This window comes from Gossypium arboreum, chromosome 3 (genome assembly GCF_025698485.1).
Source record: "Gossypium arboreum isolate Shixiya-1 chromosome 3, ASM2569848v2, whole genome shotgun sequence".
Classification (NCBI taxonomy): Eukaryota; Viridiplantae; Streptophyta; class Magnoliopsida; order Malvales; family Malvaceae; genus Gossypium; species Gossypium arboreum.
In genome coordinates this window covers 60,550,297-60,569,746 of record NC_069072.1, presented here as the reverse complement: position 1 = coordinate 60,569,746, position 19,450 = coordinate 60,550,297, and the positions used below count along the sequence as shown (strand labels likewise).

At 39.1% G+C, this 19,450-nt stretch overlaps 1 non-coding gene across 1 annotated transcript; it reads left to right on the top strand.

Moving 5' to 3' along the window:
• The first annotated feature begins 3,710 nt into the window (after positions 1–3,710).
• On the top strand, positions 3,711–3,816 carry LOC128291367 (small nucleolar RNA R71). The gene has a single exon (XR_008281142.1). It is a non-coding gene; the product is annotated as a small nucleolar RNA R71 (small nucleolar RNA).
• The last annotated feature ends 15,634 nt before the right edge of the window (positions 3,817–19,450 follow it).

Genomic DNA, 19,450 nt, shown 5'->3' with positions numbered 1-19,450 from the left:
TATTGCTAATTCACTCTTTCACAGTTTCCTTGTATTAACCTCATTTTAACATGCATATCACAATTCATTTTCACCACATTTCATACATCACAAGTATAGGTCCATGATTACAATGTCACCATAAAACCATCCCATTGAACAATTCAGATCAATCCTCGATACTTGATGGTTTCAGCACACATGGTGAACACTTAGTACCACCCATGTGACCTAGCCAGTTTATCTCGTAGCTCTCTTGTCTACATGGTTTCCTTCACTTGGAATCACACATGCGACCTAGCTACATTTATCCTCTCCCGTAGCTCTCTTGTCTACATGGGATACATCCCGTATCACACATGCGACCTAGCTACAACATAGTATCTCGTAGCTCTCTTGTACACATGATGTGCACTACATAGTGTCTCGTAGCTCTCTTGTACACATGATGTGCACTCAGCACCATACATGTGACGTAGCTACGTTTCATCTATATTATTCAATCTTTCTGAAAGTTCAACCGGGATTTCTCTCGCTATTACTTATTTTCATTCTTCCAATAGTCGATTTATGATTCAAAATCAACTAAAATATATAAAATAGGCTGAAATATAAAATTGTAAATGAAGTTAATGTATTATTTACATACAAAACTTACCTCGGTGCAAAATATGAAAATTTTGCAATTTAGTCCAAAACCTTTTCCTTCCCCCATTCGAGGTCGATTCCATGCCTTTCTTGATCTATAACAACACATTTAGCTCATTTAACACCCATACTATTTATTTCAATCCAAAAATCACATTATGGAAAAATTACATTTTTGCCCCCTAACTTTTACAAAATTATGATTTTTCCCCTGGGCTCGAAAATTTAATTTCAGCCCTTATTCTTATGTTTTATGACATGCTGAACATTTTTCTCTTCTATGACAACATCAAATTCTCACTCTAACATGCACTTATGAGCATTAGGTATTTTTACCAATTATACTATTTTGCTTGTTTTCGCTAAAAATTGCTTAGAAAAGATCGTTCTCCTAACCTCAAACATTCATATTCTACCATCAAACATCAAAATACATGCATATCATTCATGGGTAAATTTTTAAACATAAACCCTAACTCGAAATAATGGTAGAAATAGGTAAACCGAGCTACGAGGATTTCAAAAATGTAAAGAACATTAAAAATGGGGATTGAATGCACTTACTATTGAGATTGAAAGCTTGAAACAAACCCTAGCTATGGAGAGCATGCAAGTTTCGACCAAGCTAAATGAAGATGAACACATTTTTGTGTTATTTTTCCCATTTTATTTCATTTAATATACAAATGACCAAAATGCCCTTACTACTAAACTTTCTAAAAATTCCATCCATGTCCAAATTTTTGTCCATATAAAGTATAATGGTCTAATTCCCATTTAAGGACCTCTACTTAAAACCCCCATTTCAATCAAGTACTTTATGAACTAGAACACACACATTTTTCACCTATTTCAATTTAGTCCTAAACGTCAAATTAAACACCCAATCGATGAAATTTTGCAACGAAATTTTCACACAATTATGTAATCATAATATAAACACTAAAACTTAATTAAAATAATTTTTTTCGACCTCAGATTCGTGGTTTCAAAACCACTGTTCCGTTTTGGCCCTAAATCGGGATGTTACAATGTTAGTGCTCGGGTTGCCTCCCGAAAAGCGCTTATTTATAGTCTAAGCTCGACTTACCTCTCTGTTGATTTATCATGGTGGTTTGACGAGTTCATACTCCTCGTTCCTGCTGTCAATCTTAAAATAAGGTTTTAATCGGGTGTTATTTACCTTAAAAGTGCCGAACTTGGGATGACTTACCTCAACCTTACCAAATGGGAAAATACTGAGTACAGTAAGAGGGATTTCCTCATTTGGTGTGGTAGTGAAAATGTGGGGATCTACGGCATTTAGTAAGACTTTATCACCAACCTGAAGTTGATTAGGAGAGGTATCGGGCTTGTTTTGGCGTAGTTTCAGTTTATCACATGTTCTCGGTTTGTGTGCTCGCCATTCATCTAGCTCTTCTATTTGAAGCCTTCGTTCCTCATGGGTGTCTTTGTTCTCTACATAATAATAGTGCACTGTCTCTGTTGTCTTGGTTCGAGGGGGTTCCTGCAAGGATGATTGAGTATTAGTTTTATCATCGACAGGTTTTATAGCGTTATCTTGAGTTTTAAAGGTTTTGACTGAGTCGCGTGCTTGAAGTGTTACTGTATCGTCACCTGCACGAAGTGTTAGCTCTCATGTTCCTACATTAATAATGGTTCTGGCAGTTGCTAAAATAGGCCGTCCTAAAATTAAAGGTACCTCATTATCCTCATCCATATCTAAGACGACAAAGTCTACTGGGTAAATAAACTTATCAATTTTAATGAGAACATCTTCAATAATACCCTTAGGAAATCTAACTATTTTGTCAGCCAATTGTATGCTCATCCTAGTCTGTTTGGGTTTACCGAGACTGAGTCGTTTAAACATTTTATAGGGCATAACATTTATGCTTTCCCCTAGATCAGCTAAAGCATTATTCACAGATAAACTACCAATTAAGCAAGGAATTGTAAAACTCCCTGGATCTTTCAATTTGTTAGGTAGCTTATTCTTTAGAATAGCTGAGCAGACTGCATTGAGTTCCACATACGATGTAGCGTCTAATTTCCTTTTATTGCTCAGAAGTTCCTTTAAGAATTTTGCTGAGTTGGGCATCTGTGAAAGAACTTCAATAAAGGGTAAGTTAATATGTAATTTCTTTAAGAGTTTGACAAACTTACCAAATTTTTCTTCTGTTCTGTCTTTCGTCATTGCTTTAGGATATGGCACACGAGGTTCATGATTCGTACTTACCTATTTGGGATCATTATTGTTTACCTCTTCTCGTCCTTTTTTCATTGCGTTGTTTTGCTGTATTTCTGGCTCCGGTGAAATGAGTCCGTCCTTATTTTGAGTGCTAATTGCATTAAGGTCTTCCCTCGGATTAGGTTCAGTATTACTTGGTAAGCTACCTTGTGGTCGTTTGGAGATTAGTTTGGATAGTTTGCCTATCCGAGTTTCGAGTCCTTGGATCGATGCTTGTTGTTTCTTAAGTGCTGTCTCGGTATTTTGGAAACGGGTTTCTAACACCGAGATGAATTTAAAAAACATCTCTTCAAGGTTTGGTTTCTTCTCTTGTTGATAAGGTGGCTGTTGAAAACCCTGAGGATTTTGTGGCTTTTGATTCCCTTGACCACCCCAGGAGAAATTTGGGTGGTTCATCCAACCTGCATTATAGGTATTACTGTATGGGTTATTTTGAGATCTAAAGTTATTGTTACCTATATAGTTGACTTGTTCTTCTTTAGTTGTAGGACTAAAGGGTTGGTATTTTGTATGCACACCTCCTCCGCTTGAGTCACACCTCATTACTAGATGTACCTCTGTAGAACCAAGAAAACTATTAATCTTTCTATTAAGAAGTTCTACCTGATTAGAGAGCATGGTGACTGAATCGATGTTATAAACGCGGGCTATTTTCGTTGGCTTTGTCCTCATAACTTTCCACTGATAGTTGTTCAGTGACATCTCCTCTATGAATTCATAGGCATCTTCCAGTGTTTTATTGTTGATGGTTCCGCCAGCAGCTACGTCAATCATTTTTCTTGTCGAGGGATTCACACCATTGTAGAACGTTTGAACTTGCAGCCAAAGTGGTAACCCATGGTGAGGGCACCTTCTCATAAGTCCTTGTATCTCTCTCATGCATCGTAAAGTGTTTCTAAATCCATCTGCACAAAAGAAGAGATATCATTACGTAATTTAGCCGTTTTAGCTTGCGAAAAATATTTTAGTAAAAATTTCTAGGTCATTTGCTCCCAAGTAGTGATAGACCCTTGTGGTAACGAGTTCAACCACTGCTTGGCTTTGTTTCTCAGTGAAACGTCATTGATTTTGAATGTATCGCAAAATTCAAGAAAATTTGCCAAGTGTGTGTTGGGATCCGCATCCTGCAAACCATCAAACTGAACAAACTGCTATATCATCTGAATTGTGTTAGGTTTCAGTTTGAAATTATTCGCAGCAATAGCAGGTCTAACTATACTAGACTCAGTTCCTATTGAAGAAGGTTTAGCATACTAGACTCAGTTCCTATTGAAGAAGGTTTAGCATAGTCATACATAGTACGTGGAGCAGGATTTCGATTAGCTGCAATTGCAGGAGGCAGCTGATCGCCTGGGTTTTCGGCCATCTCTTCGGTTGGGGTTTGAGTATCATCTTCTCCCTTGTTCTCCGTGTATCGTAACTACGCCTTATTTCTCTTTGATTTCTACGAACTATGCGATCGATTTATTCGTCAAAAAGTAATAGTCCTGATGGATTTCTTCTAGTCATAAACTATAAAATCCTGCCAAGAGAGAGAAAAAGTAAATTAATAAATAATAAAATAAAATTCCAAGAAAAATAAGTGGCTAAAGTAATAAAAATTTAGTGTTCCTAATATTTCAGTTCCCCAGCAACGGCACCAAAAACTTGATCGCGTGATTCATAACAAGTAATAAATATTTCTAATGAAGATCAAACCTAGACTAACTATTATCACGACGAAAAGGTAAGCGCACCTATCGAACAATAGTATAATAATAGCAAGACCAGGATATCATACCCAAGGGAACCAAAAGTACTAGTAATAACTATCTTTTTATTATCTAGCCTAAGAATAAAAGGGTTTGTTTTAATTAACTAATTATTTAAACTAAGAACGCACAGAGAAAAGAATTGGGGAATTGCTTTTGGGAAAATCGATTGACTTGAGACAATACCTAAGGAAAAATCCACCTAGACTTTACTTGTTATTCTGGCTCCGAATCTGTAACACCCCAAACCCGAGACCATCGCCGGTGTCGGACCCGAGGGGTTAACAAGCCAAGTTCACATGTTTTTGCCCACCAATTTGACATTTCCAGTCAGGCTGGAAAACTGCGTCACTGTTGCCTTAAAAATCATATCTCGAGTTTCAAAACTCGGAAACTGGTTTCGTAAATTTTCCCTGAATTTAGACTCATATATACATCCATGGTTTTATTTCTAGGATTTTTGGTCGGGCCAATTGGTACAGTTTATTAGTTAAAGTTACCCATGTTACAGGGATCGACTGCTCTGACCTTCGCGCGGTATAACTTGAATATCTCTCTGTACAGGGCTTTAATGCTGGTGTCGTTTGTTTCTAATGAAACTAGACTCAAAATGGAATCTGTAAATATAAGGTATGTCTCCTAATTCTTTTGGATAATTTATAGTGAATTTTTAAAGTTGCGACAGGGAACCCAGAAACCATTCTGGCCCTGTCTCACAATAGCTTTAATATCTCTTAACCTGTAACTCCTATGACCATTTCGTTTCTTCCATATGAAAATAGACTCATCAAGGTTCATTTACATAGCTTATTCACTATTTAATTCCATTCCTATGAATTTTGGTGATTTTTCACATTCACGCCACTGCAGCTGGCAGCATCTGTTTTTAAGGTAGGACTTACCTATTTGGTAGTCTCCATGATTCAACTAGTCTTGCCATACATAGGTTCATATATGATCATTTTAACCATGCCAATGGCTGATCATATGACCAACATTCCCATTTCCAAGCCATAGCCACATCATGACACCAAATATATACATACAACCCACAATTAGTCTAAGTTCATGCTTCCCTTTTGAGCCATTTTCGCATGGCCGTACATACTTACATTACAACATATTTAACAAACAAGGGTAGTCCTATACATGCCATCTCAAGTTCAGCCAAAAATTTATACCAAAATGGAGGCTTGATAGTGTGGATGACTTCGACTTCAACGATCCCAAATCCGATTGCCTCGAGCGAAATCTAGAAAACTGAGAGCCAAAGCAACGGGGTAAGCATTTTTATGCTTAGTAAGTCTCAAGGAATATAATCAACTCTAATTACAGCAATACATTCACATAGCCAAATGCATCATTTCATTTGTACACATTCCTACTTCACACTTCATCATTATATAATTTCACAAAGTATCAATCAATTCAATAACTGAAATTCATTAGTCGATTGAGCGAATGTTGCTCAAACATGTCGACTTTCCAATGCACATATAACGTACCTTATCCTTTGGGCTTTTCGAGTGTGCTAATTGAATTCATTACAGCAACCAACACTCACCTCCAGCCCAAGATTCTTCGGAATATAACCGGATATAATCACGTGCACAAATGCCTTCGGGTCTTAGCCCGGATAAAATGTCTCGCACGAATGCCTTCGGGTCTTAGCCCGGATGTAGCCACTAGCGCAATTGCCTTCGGGTCTTAACCCGGATATAATTTCCAGCATAATTGTCTTCGGGATTTAGCCCGGATATCATTCAATTTCCATGAACACATACATCAATTATCATTGGACATACATAATTCATTTTCGTTACTAAGGCTCAAACGCAATTATAGTCACAAGCATATTCGCCTTGGGACTTGGCCCGGTAGAATTCAAATACTCATGCATACACAATCAATAATCAATACACATCCATACTTTATTTCACACAATTCAAGTACGGTCACTTCTTGAGGACTTACCTCGGATGTTGTCGAACGGCTTTTTCGCTATTCGATCACCTTTTCCTTCCCTTGTCCAATTGTGGTCTTCTAAGCTCTTGAGCTAATTCAAACAAATTCAATTTATTAAAACCTCATTGTGCTAGTTTTGGCGAATATGACAAGGAGTTTAAATGGTCATATGGCCACCCTTTAGCTTGAATACACAATGGTCATGCACATTTTATACTACATCAAGCAATTCAATACAATTTATTCGAGCATCAAGGAAATGCTAAGGCCTTCAATAGGCTACCCAAGGCGAATATTCATGTACATGTTGAGGTCAATTTTGCACTTAATACCTCACAAAAACAGCATGCAATTTACTAATTAATGCTTTGCACATTGTGGCCCAAAACTTATAATATAGCATCAAGCACCTACATGTGTGCTAGGCGAATTGTGCTTGCAATTTCACAAGCATTCTTCCACATCTTCTTCTTTAAACCAATATATTCATCACTTAGTTCATAACCAAAACATAATGTGCAATCATATATATGCATATATGAGCATGGCAATTTCAAGGTGTCCATAGCCATCCAAAACACAAATTTTAACTAACATGCAAGAAGCATGAATCATGCTCAAGAATGCATCATGGCGAATATGACAATCATGCTTCTTTTCAACTTCAATCATGATAAAACAAAAGAAAGCTCAAAATCTTACTCATGAGTAGACAATCCATCATTGCATGCATCATCATCAAGTTTCACACTTAGCATGCAATGGCTTTATCACCATAACAACTTTGGCCAAATGCCATTTCCATGGCATAACAAAGATTTGAGCCATGGCTAACATGCACATCAAATTAGCAACCAAAACATGCATGAAACTCCCAACACAACCTCATACATACCTTACTCTTGATGCAAATTTAGCCAAATCACCTTCTAGATCTCTTCTAAACAAAGGAAATGAAGCAAAATCCCTCTTCCTCTTAGTATTTTGGCCAAAAAGGAGAGAACAAGGATGAACAATTTTTTTGTTTTCTCTTCTTGGTTGCACGGCAATGGGGGGGGGGAATGCTACTCTCTCACACACATTTTTTTTTCATTCTTTTCTTACCCATGCTTATTTGTTTATTATTTCTCCCTAATGCCCAACAAAACATGTTTCATGACATGTTTAGCCTATATCTCTTTGTCATGGCCGGCCATCACTTGTAAAAAGGGGAATTTGACATGTAAGTCCATTATTTTGCATGCATACTCTACTTAGTCATCACACATTTCCCTATCATACTTTCAAAGTTCACTACTAAGTCCTTTCTAGTGGAATTCACCTTTATAACACTAAATCAATCATCATAAAATATCATACATGAGCACACACATATTATAGGCATCAAAATAAATTTTTAATTATTTTTATGCCTCGGTTTTGTGGTCCCGAAACCACATTCCGACTAGGGTCAATTTTGGGCTGTCACAACTCTCCCCACTTAAGAAATTTTCGTCCCGAAAATCTTACCGTAAATAGGTTTGGATATCGCTCTTTCATAGAGTTCTCGGTCTCCCAAGTAGCTTCTTCTATCCCGTGCTTGAGCCATAACACTTTCACTAGTGGAACCCGCTTGTTTCGCAACTCTTTCACTTCCCGTGATAGGATACGAATCGGTTCTTCCTCATAACTCATATTGGCTTGAATTTCAATTTCTGATGGACTAATCACGTGCGATGGATCGGATCTATAGCGTCGAAGCATCGAAACATGAAAGACATCGTGAACCTTTTGAGTTCGGGGCAAAATCAAGCGATATGCCACCGGACCGACTCGCTCGATATCTCATATGGTCCAATGAACCTCGGGCTCAACTTGCCCTTACGGTAGAACTCGAGTATCTTTTTCCAAGGCGATACCTTGAGAAACACTTTATCACCCACCTGATACTCGACATCCTTACGCTTCAGATCCGCGTACGACTTCTGACGATCGGAGGCTATCTTCAGACTTTCACGGATTACTTTCACTTTCTGTTCAGCATCCCTAATCAAATCCACCCCGTAAATCTTGCTTTCACCGAGCTCAGTCCAAAACAATGGCGTACGGCATTTACGACCGTACAAGGCCTCGTAGGGTGCCATCTTAATACTTGATTGAAAGCTGTTGTTGTAAGCGAATTCAATTAACGGCAAATACCGTTCCCATGAACCACTAAACTCGAGGACGCAACATCTTAACATATCCTCAAGTATCTGAATTACCCGCTCGGATTGACCATCGGTTTGGGGGTGAAAGGCGGTGCTGAAATGCAACTTGGTACCCAAAGCTTCTTGCAACTTTTTCCAAAATCGCGAGGTAATTCTCGGATCTCTATCCGACACGATAGAAATAGGCACCCCGTGTAATTTCACAATCTGAGAAACGTACAATTCCGCTAATTTGTCCATTGAAAAATCCGTACGGACGGGGACAAAGTGGGCCGACTTAGTCAATTGATCTACCACGACCCAAACCGCATCCTTCTTACTCGCTGACAATGGCAGTCCGGATACAAAGTCCATTGTGACTCGATCCCATTTCCACTCGGGTATCGTGATTGGTGAAGTAATCTCAAGGCACCGATGTTCCGCTTTCACTTGTTGACATATTAAACATCTCAAACAAAGTCGGAGATGTCTCGCTTCATACCATGCCACCAAAACCGACGTTTCAAATCATTGTACATCTTCATTCTCCGGGTGGATTGCCATTTGGCTACAATGGGCTTCATTCGAATTATCGAAATGAGTTCAATTCTTTGGGACACACAGACGACTTTTGAACCTCAAACAATCGTCATCGTCGATTTGAAACTTGAGTCCTTGTTCGAACACACGCAGCCGTTTTGCAACCAACTCGTCATCGACTTTCCGAGCTTCTCGAATTTGGTGTGTCAATAATGGTTTGGCTTTCAATTCAGCCACTAACACACTGTCGGATCGGATAGACAAGTGCACATTCATCGCTCGTAATGTGAATAACGATTTACGACTCAAGGCATCCGCAACCACATTCGCCTTTCCCGGTGATAGTCAATGATCACTCATAATCCTTTAACAGCTCGAGCCAACGTCTTTGTCGCAGATTTAAGTCTCTTTGGGTCATCAAATACTTGAGACTTTTGTGATCCGAGTATACATGGCACCTTTCACCAAATAAGTAATGTCGCCAAATCTTTAAGGTGAATACGATGGCGGCCAATTCGAGATCATGAGTCGGATAATTTTTCTCATGTGGCTTTAATTGCCTCGACGCATAGGCTACAACTCGACCTTCTTGCATTAATCGCAACCTAACCCAAGTAGAGGCGTCGCTATAGATGACAAACTCTTTCTTGGGACTCGGGTTGCACTAGAATTGGGGCTTCACCAAATAAGTTTTCATTGATCAAAACTTTTTGGCATTTCTCCGTCCATTCGAACTTAACGTCCTTTTGGAGTAGCCGTCATCGGCGTGGCTATCGTTGAGAAGCCTTTACAAATCGTCGGTAATAACCGCAAGCCCCAAAAGCTTGAACCTCAAGTAATATTTCTGGAGGCTTTCAATTTAGTATGGCTGAAATTTTATTCGGTCGACTCGAATACCCGTCGAATACCACATGACCCAAGAAGCTAACCTCTCTTAACGAACTCAACACTTGCTTTGAACTTAGCATATAATTGCTTGTCCCGTAAAATTTGCAAAGACTAACCGCAGTGTTCAAGATGTTCGGTCTCATTTCTTGAATAGACCAAGATGTCATCAATGAACACGACTACTTAATCGATCCAAATATGGTCTAAAGATCCGATTCATTAAATCCATAAATACCGCAGGGGCATTAGTGAGCCCAAACGGCATCACTAGGAACTCATAGTGACCATATCTCGTTCTGAAGGCAGTCTTGGGCACGTCTGAATCTCGGATTCGCAATTGATAGTAGCCCGATCTCAAATCTATTTTCGAGAACACCGAGGCTCCTTCGATTGATCGAACAAGTCATCAATACGTGGCAACAGATATTTGTTCTTTATCGTCGCTTTATTAAGTCGACGATAGGCGTCTACAAATCGCATGGTTCCATCCTTCTTCTTCACGAACAACACCGCGCACCCAAGGCGAAAAACTCGGGCGAGCAAAACCTCTATCCACCAATTCTTGCAACTGAGCTTTCAACTCCTTTAATTCCGTTGGTGCCATACGATACGGAGCTATCGAAATTGGAGTGGTACCAGGTACCAATTCGATGCCAAATTCTATTTCCCGAACAGTGGTAAACCCGCAATTCTTGGAAAACATCCGGTATTCATAAACCACGGACGCAGATTCGGGTTTCTTCTCGATTCCTTGTCATCGAGTACGTGACGCAAGGTACGCTTCGCACCCTTTTCTTACATATTTCGGGCCAACATCACCGATATTACAGTGGCAACCCTTTAAGTCCGTGGACTCAACCCGAATTATTTCATTATTCGCGCACCTCAAATCGATAGTCTTGCTCTTGCAATTTACAACCGCATCGTGCATGGTCAACCAATCCAAACCAAGAATAACATCGAACTCATCGAACGGCAAAAGCATTAAGTCCGCGGAAAACAAGAACCTCGGAACACTAGGGACTTTTCTTGCACACTTTGTTAACAAGCACGTAATGACCCAAGGGTTTGACACCGAATTACAAACTCAGTAGACTCAATAGGCAAAGTCTTACTGGATGCTAAGGTTTCACATATATATGAATGAGTAGAACCAGGGTCAATCAAAGCAATCACATTTGTATTGAAAAGAGTGAAAGTACCGGTAATAACATCTGGAGAGGCAGCATCCTCGCGTGCGCGTATGGCATAAGTCCTAGCAGAGCACGAGCCTCGAGATCGATGGTAGCATCTCTAGATCCTCTCGACCGCCAATCGACATTGCCCATATTTCTAGGTGGCCTACCTCGGCGATGGTAGCACCCGGGTTTGCACTCTGACTTACATTTTGTTCATGCATCCTTAGGCAATCCTTCATAAAGTGGTCGGCCGATCCACACTTATAGCAGAGCGATCACGAAACCAACAGCTCCCGAATGCCATTTGCCACAATGTGGACACTCGCCCTCTCTCGGCGATCATTTCCACCATGGCGATCAAAGTGACTCGTGTGGTCACAGGGGTCGATCGCGTCCTCGTCTAGAAAAGCTCAAACGCCTCTAGACCGGCTCGCATCATCTCGAAATCTCTTGATGCTTGTTGAAGAGACTTTCCGAGGACCTCTTCGAATTCTCCAATCCCCACATCAGCTTTTGTTTCTCCTTTCTAAGCTCTTCGGCTTTACAAGCTCGCTCAACAAGTACTACGAACTCTCGTATCTCGAGAATGCCAACAAACATCCTTATATCATCATTCAGCCCATCCTCGAAGCGTTTACACATAATAGCTTCGGACGAAATGCATTCTCACGCGTACTGGCTAAGCCTCACAAACTTTCGTTCGTAGTCGGTAACGGACATAGAACCTTGCTTAAGATCAAGAAATTCCCTCCGCTTTTGGTCGATGAATCTCTGACTGATATACTTTTTTCGGAACTCGGTTTGAAAGAATTCCCAAGTCACTTGCTCTCTAGGCACCACAGAAGTCAGAGTACTCCACCAATAGTAGGCGGACTCGCGTAGCAAGGAGATGGTACACTTTAAGCACTCATCGTGTACAGGATAGCTCATCAAGCACCCGGATAGTGTTATCTAACCAAAATTCAGCTACTCGGCATCATCATCATCCGTAGCCTTAAATTCAGTGGCCCCATGTTTTCAATCCTATCGATTGGGGGCTTACTTGACCTTACTTGGTCAGTCACCGGAGGTATTGTAGGTGCGGGGGTTGCATTTGTCGGGAATGGAGGTTGTGGAACAACCGTGTTGGTTCGAATGTATTGATTAAACCATTCGTTCATCACACTATAAAAGGCTTGCCTAGCCTCGTCATTAGGATTGCTGGCCATAGGTTGAGAGTCCGCCGGCGCTGTCCTTTCTTGCGAGGCAGGCGCCACACTCTCCACATCATCAGCTATCGCTCGGTTGGGATCGGGATCCATTGCTACAACAAACACAAAGTCGAATTGTCAGAATCATCACACTATCGATTCATCATTTAATGGCATGTATAGCTAGACCCCAAACACATCACGGTAGTCCTAGAATCGACTAAACCGTGGCTCGATACCAATAAAATTGTAACACCCCAAACCCGAGACCATCGCCGTGTCGGACCCGAGGGTTAACAAGCCAAGTTCACATGTTTTTGCCCACCAATTTGACATTTCCAGTCAGGCTGGAAAACTGCATCACTGTCGCCTTAAAATCATATCTCGAGTTTAAAACTCGAAACTGGTTTCGTAAATTTTCCTGAATTTATACTCATATATACATCCATGGTTTTATTTCTAGGATTTTGGTCGGGCCAATTGGTACAGTTTATTAGTTAAAGTTACCCATGTTACAGGGATCGACTGCTCTGACCTTCGCGCGGTATAACTTGAATATCTCTCTGTACACGGCTTTAATGCTGGTGTCGTTTGTTTCTAATGAAACTAGACTCAAAATTGAATCTGTACATATAAGGTATGTCTCCTAATTCTTTTGGATAATTTATAGTGAATTTTTAAAGTTGCGACAGGGAACCCAGAAACCATTCTGGCCCTGTCTCACAATAGCTTTAATATCTCTTAACCTGTAACTCCTATGACCATTTCGTTTCTTCCATATGAAAATAGACTCATCAAGGTTCATTTACATAGCTTATTCACTATTTAATTCCATTCCTATGAATTTTGGTGATTTTTCACATTCACGCCACTGCAGCTGGCAGCATCTGTTTTAAGGTAGGACTTACCTATTTGGTAGTCTCCATGATTCAACTAGTCTTGCCATACATAGGTTCATATATGATCATTTTAACCATGCCAATGGCTGATCATATGACCAACATTCCCATTTCCAAGCCATAGCCACATCATGACACCAAATATATACATACAACCCACAATTAGTCTAAGTTCATGCTTCCTTTTGAGAGCCATTTTCGCATGGCCGTACATACTTACATTACAACATATTTAACAAACAAGGGGTAGTCCTATACATGCCATCTCAAGTTCAACCAAAATTTATACCAAAATGGAGGCTTGATAGTGTGGATGACTTGACTTCAACGATCCCAAATCCGATTGCCTCGAGCAAAATCTAGAAAACCGAGAGCCAAAGCAACGGGTAAGCATTTTTATGCTTAGTAAGTCTCAAGGAATATAATCAACTCTAATTACAGCAATACATTCACATAGCCAAATGCATCATTTCATTTGTACACATTCCTACTTCACACTTCATCATTATATAATTTCACAAAGTATCAATCAATTCAATAACTGAAATTCATTAGTCGATTGAGCGAATGTTGCTCAAACATGTCGACTTTCCAATGCACATATAACGTACCTTATCCTTTGGGCTTTTCGAGTGTGCTAATTGAATTCATTACAGCAACCAACACTCACCTCCAGCCCAAGATTCTTCGAATATAACCGGATATAATCACGTGCACAAATGCCTTCGGTCTTAGCCCGGATAAAATGTCTCGCATTTAATGCCTTGGTCTTAGCCCGGATGTAGCCACTAAGCGCAATTGCCTTGGTCTTAACCGGATATAATTTCCAGCATAATTGTCTTGAGATTTAGCCCGGATATCATTCAATTTCCCATGAACACATACATCAATTATCATTGGACATACATAATTCATTTTCGTTACTAAGGCTCAAACGCAATTATAGTCACAAGCATATTCGCCTTCGGACTTGGCCCGGTAGAATTCAAATACTCATGCATACACAATCAATAATCAATACACATCCATACTTTATTTCACACAATTCAAGTACGGTCACTTCTTGAGGACTTACCTCGGATGTTGTCGAACGGCTTTTTCGGCTATTCGATCACCTTTTCCTTCCCCTTGTCCAATTGTGGTCTTCTAAGCTCTTGAGCTAATTCAAACAAATTCAATTTATTAAAACCTCATTGTGCTAGTTTTTGGCTGAATATGACAAGGAGTTTAAATGGTCATATGGCCACCCTTTAGCTTGAATACACAATGGTCATGCACATTTTATACTACATCAAGCAATTCAATACAATTTATTCGAGCATCAAGGAAATGCTAAGGCCTTCAATAGGCTACCCAAGGCCGAATATTCATGTACATGTTGAGGTCAATTTTGCACTTAATACCTCACAAAAACAGCATGCAATTTACTAATTAATGCTTTGCACATTGTGGCCCAAAACTTATAATATAGCATCAAGCACCTACATGTGTGCTAGGCCGAATTGTGCTTGCAATTTCACAAGCATTCTTCCACATCTTCTTCTTTAAACCAATATATTCATCACTTAGTTCATAACCAAAACATAATGTGCAATCATATATATGCATATATGAGCATGGCCGAATTTCAAGGTGTCCATAGCCATCCAAAACACAAATTTTAACTAACATGCAAGAAGCATGAATCATGCTCAAGAATGCATCATGGCCGAATATGACAATCATGCTTCTTTTCAACTTCAATCATGATAAAACAAAAAAGAAAGCTCAAAATCTTACTCATGAGTAGACAATCCATCATTGCATGCATCATCATCAAGTTTCACACTTAGCATGCAATGGCTTTATCACCATAACAACTTTGGCCAAATGCCATTTCCATGGCATAACAAAGATTTGAGCCATGGCTAACATGCACATCAAATTAGCAACCAAAACATGCATGAAACTCCCAACACAACCTCATACATACCTTACTCTTGATGCAAATTTAGCCAAATCACCTTCTAGATCTCTTCTAAACAAAGGAAATGAAGCAAAAATCCCCTCTTCCTCTTAGTATTTTTGGCCAAAAAGGAGAGAACAAGGATGAACAATTTTTTTTGTTTTCTCTTCTTGGTTGCACGGCAATGGGGGGAATGCTACTCTCTCACACACATTTTTTTTCATTCTTTTCTTACCCATGCTTATTTGTTTATTATTTCTCCCTAATGCCCAACAAAACATGTTTCATGACATGTTTAGCCCATATCTCTTTGTCATGGCCGGCCATCACTTGTAAAAAGGGGAATTTGACATGCAAGTCCATTATTTTGCATGCATGCTCTACTTAGTCATCACACATTTCCCTATCGTACTTTCAAAGTTCACTACTAAGTCCTTTCTAGTGAAATTCACCTTTATAACACTAAATCAATCATCATAAAATGTCATACATGAGCACACACATATTATAGGCATCAAAATAAATTTTTAATTATTTTTATGCCTCGGTTTTGTGGTCCCGAAACCACATTCCGACTAGGGTCAATTTTGGGCTGTCACAGAATCAGACGATTTATTCATTCAACTTGTTCCGTAGAGATCCCTAAGTTATGTTATTATCCCTATTCAAGACTAATAACGTCTAATCTCTAGATTGAATAACTGAGACTTTTCTATAATTAACACTCTAGGGTTGCATTAACTCAACCTATGGATCCCCATATTAGGTTTCACCCTAATCCGGCAAAATCTTGTCACCCTATTTCTAGGCGCGCAATCAACTCCACTTAATTATGGCAAATGTACTCTTAGACAGGGTCTATTCCTCCTCTGAATAAGAGCGTGTCTTGAATCAGTATCCTTGGATATCAAAACAAGAATTAAGAACACATAATTAAGAACAAGTTAAATATTTATCATACGATTCAAAAAATAATAACAAGATTCATCTTAGGTTTCATTCCCTTAGGTATTTAGGGGATTTAGTTCATAACTAAATAAGAAAACATCTCAGAAGAATAAAGAATACAAAACATAAAGAAAACCCAACACTCCTGAAGGGGAATTGAGGAGAGATCTTCAGTCTTGATGATGAATCCAGCTTTTGAGATGGATCAACAGGCTTCTTTTGTAACACCCCGAACCCGAGACCATCGCCGGTGTCGGACACGAGGGGTTAACAAGCCAAGTTCACATGTTTTGCCCACCAATTTGACATTTCCAGTCAGACTGGAAAACTGCATCACTGTCGCCTTAAAAATCATATCTCGAGTTTCAAAACCCAGAAACTGGTTTCGTAAATTTTCCCTGAATTTAGACTCATATATCCATCCATGGATTTATTTCTAGAATTTTTGGTCGGGCCAATTGGTACAGTTTATTAGTTAAAGTCACCCATGTTACAGGGATCGACTGCTCTGACCTTCGCACGTTATAACTTGAATATCTCTCTGTACAGGGCTTTAATGCTGGTGTCGTTTGTTTCTAATGAAACTAGACTATAAATGGAATCTGTAAATATATGGTATGTCTCCTAATACTTTTTGGATAATTTATAGTGAATTTTTAAAGTTGCGACAGGGAACCCAGAAACCATTCTGGCCCTGTCTCACAATAGCTTTAATATCTCTTAACCTATAACTCCTATGACCATTTCGTTTCTTCCATATGAAAATAGACTCATCAAGGTTCATTTACATAGCTTATTCACTATTTAATTCCATTCCTATGAATTTTGGTGATTTTTCACATTCACGCCACTGCAGCTGGCAGCATCTGTTTTTAAGGTAGGATTTACCTATTTGGTAGTCCCCATGATTCAACTAGTCTTGCCATACATAGGTTCATATATGATCATTTTAACCATGCCAATGGCTGATCATATGACCAACATTCCCATTTCCAAGCCATAGCCACATCATGACACCAAATATATACATACAACCCACAATTAGTCTAAGTTCATGCTTCCCTTTTAGAGCCATTTTCGCATGGCCGTACATACTTACATTACAACATATTTAACAAACAAGGGTAGTCCTATACATGCCATCTCAAGTTCAACCAAAATTTATACCAAAATGGAGGCTTGATAGTGTGGATGACTTGACTTCAACGATCCCAAATCCGATTGCTTGAGCGAAATCTAGAAAACCGAGAGCCAAAGCAACGGGTAAGCATTTTTTTATGCTTAGTAAGTCTCAAGGAATATAATCAACTCTAATTACAGCAATACATTCACATAGCCGAATGCATCATTTCATTAATACACATTCTTACTTCACACTTCATCATTATATAATTTCACAAAATATCAATCAATTCAATAACTGAAATTCATTAGTCGATTGAGCGAATGTTGCTCAAACATGTCGACTTTCCAATGCACATATAACGTACCTTATCCTTTGGGCTTTTCGAGTGTACTAATTGAATTCATTACAGCAACCAACACTCACCTCCAGCCCAAGATTCTTGAATATAACCGGATATAATCACGTGCACAAATGCCTTGGTCTTAGCCCGGATAGAATAACTTCATACGAATGCCTTGGTCTTAGCCCGGATATAGCCACTAGCACAATTGCCTTGGGTCTTAACCCGATATAATTTCCAGCATAATTGTCTTGGGGCTTAGCCCGGATATCATTCAATTTCTCATGTACACATACATCAATAATCATTGGACATACATATTTCATTTTCAGTTACTAAGGCTCAAACGCAAATATAATCACAAGCATATTCGCCGGGGACTTAGCCCGGTAGAATTCAAATGCTCATACATACATAATCAATAATCAATACACATCCATACTTTATTTCACATAATTCAAGTAGGGTCACTTCTTGAGGACTTACCTCGGATGTTGTCGAACGCCTTTTTCGCTATTCGATCACTTTCTCCTTCCCTTGTCCAATTGTGGCCCTCTAAGCTCTTGAGCTAATTCAAACAAATTCAATTTATTAAAACCTCATTGTGCTAGCTTATGGCGAATATGACAAGGAGTTTAAATGGTCATATGGCCACCCTTTAGCTTGAATACACAATGGTCATGCACATTTTATACTACATCAAGCAATTCAATACAATTTATTCGAGCATCAAGGAAATGCTAAGGCCTTCAATAGGCTACCCAAGGCCGAATATTCATGTACATGTTGAGGTCAATTTTGCACTTAATACCTCACAAAAACAGCATGCATTTTACTAGTTAATGCTTTGCACATTGTGGCCCAAAACTTATAATATAGCATCAAACACTTATATGTGTGCTAGGCCGAATTGTGCTTGCAATTTCACAAGCATTCTTCCACATCTTCTTCTTTAAACCAATATATTCATCACTTAGTTCATAACCAAAACATCATGTGTAACCATATATATACAATATGAGCATGGCCGAATTTCAAGATGTCCATAGCCATCCAAAAATACAAATTTTAACTAACATGCAAGAGGCATGAACCATGTTCAAGGATGCATCATGGCCGAATATGAAAATCATGCTCCATTCAACTTCAATCATGGTTAAACACAAAAAGAAAACTCAAAATCTTACTCAAGAGTAGACAATCCATCATTGCATGCATCATCATCAAGCTTCACACTTAGCATGCAATGGCTTTATCACCATAACAACTTTGGCCAAATACCATTTCCATGGCATAACAAAGATTTGAGCCATGGCTAACATGCACATCAAGTTAGCAACCAAAACATGCATGAAACTCCTAACACAACCTCATACATACCTTAATCTTGATGCCAATTTAGCCAAATCACCTTCTAGATCTCTTCTAAACCAAGCATGAAGCAAAAATCCTCCTTCTTCCTTAGTTTTGGCTCAAAGAAAGGATGAACAAAATTTTTTTCTTTCCTTCTCTACAACTCACGGCAATGGGGGGGGGGGAATACCTCACTCACACACATTTTTTTTTTCATTTTTTTTTATCACCCATACACCTTTGTTTATAATTTCTCCCTAATGCACCAACAAAACATGTTT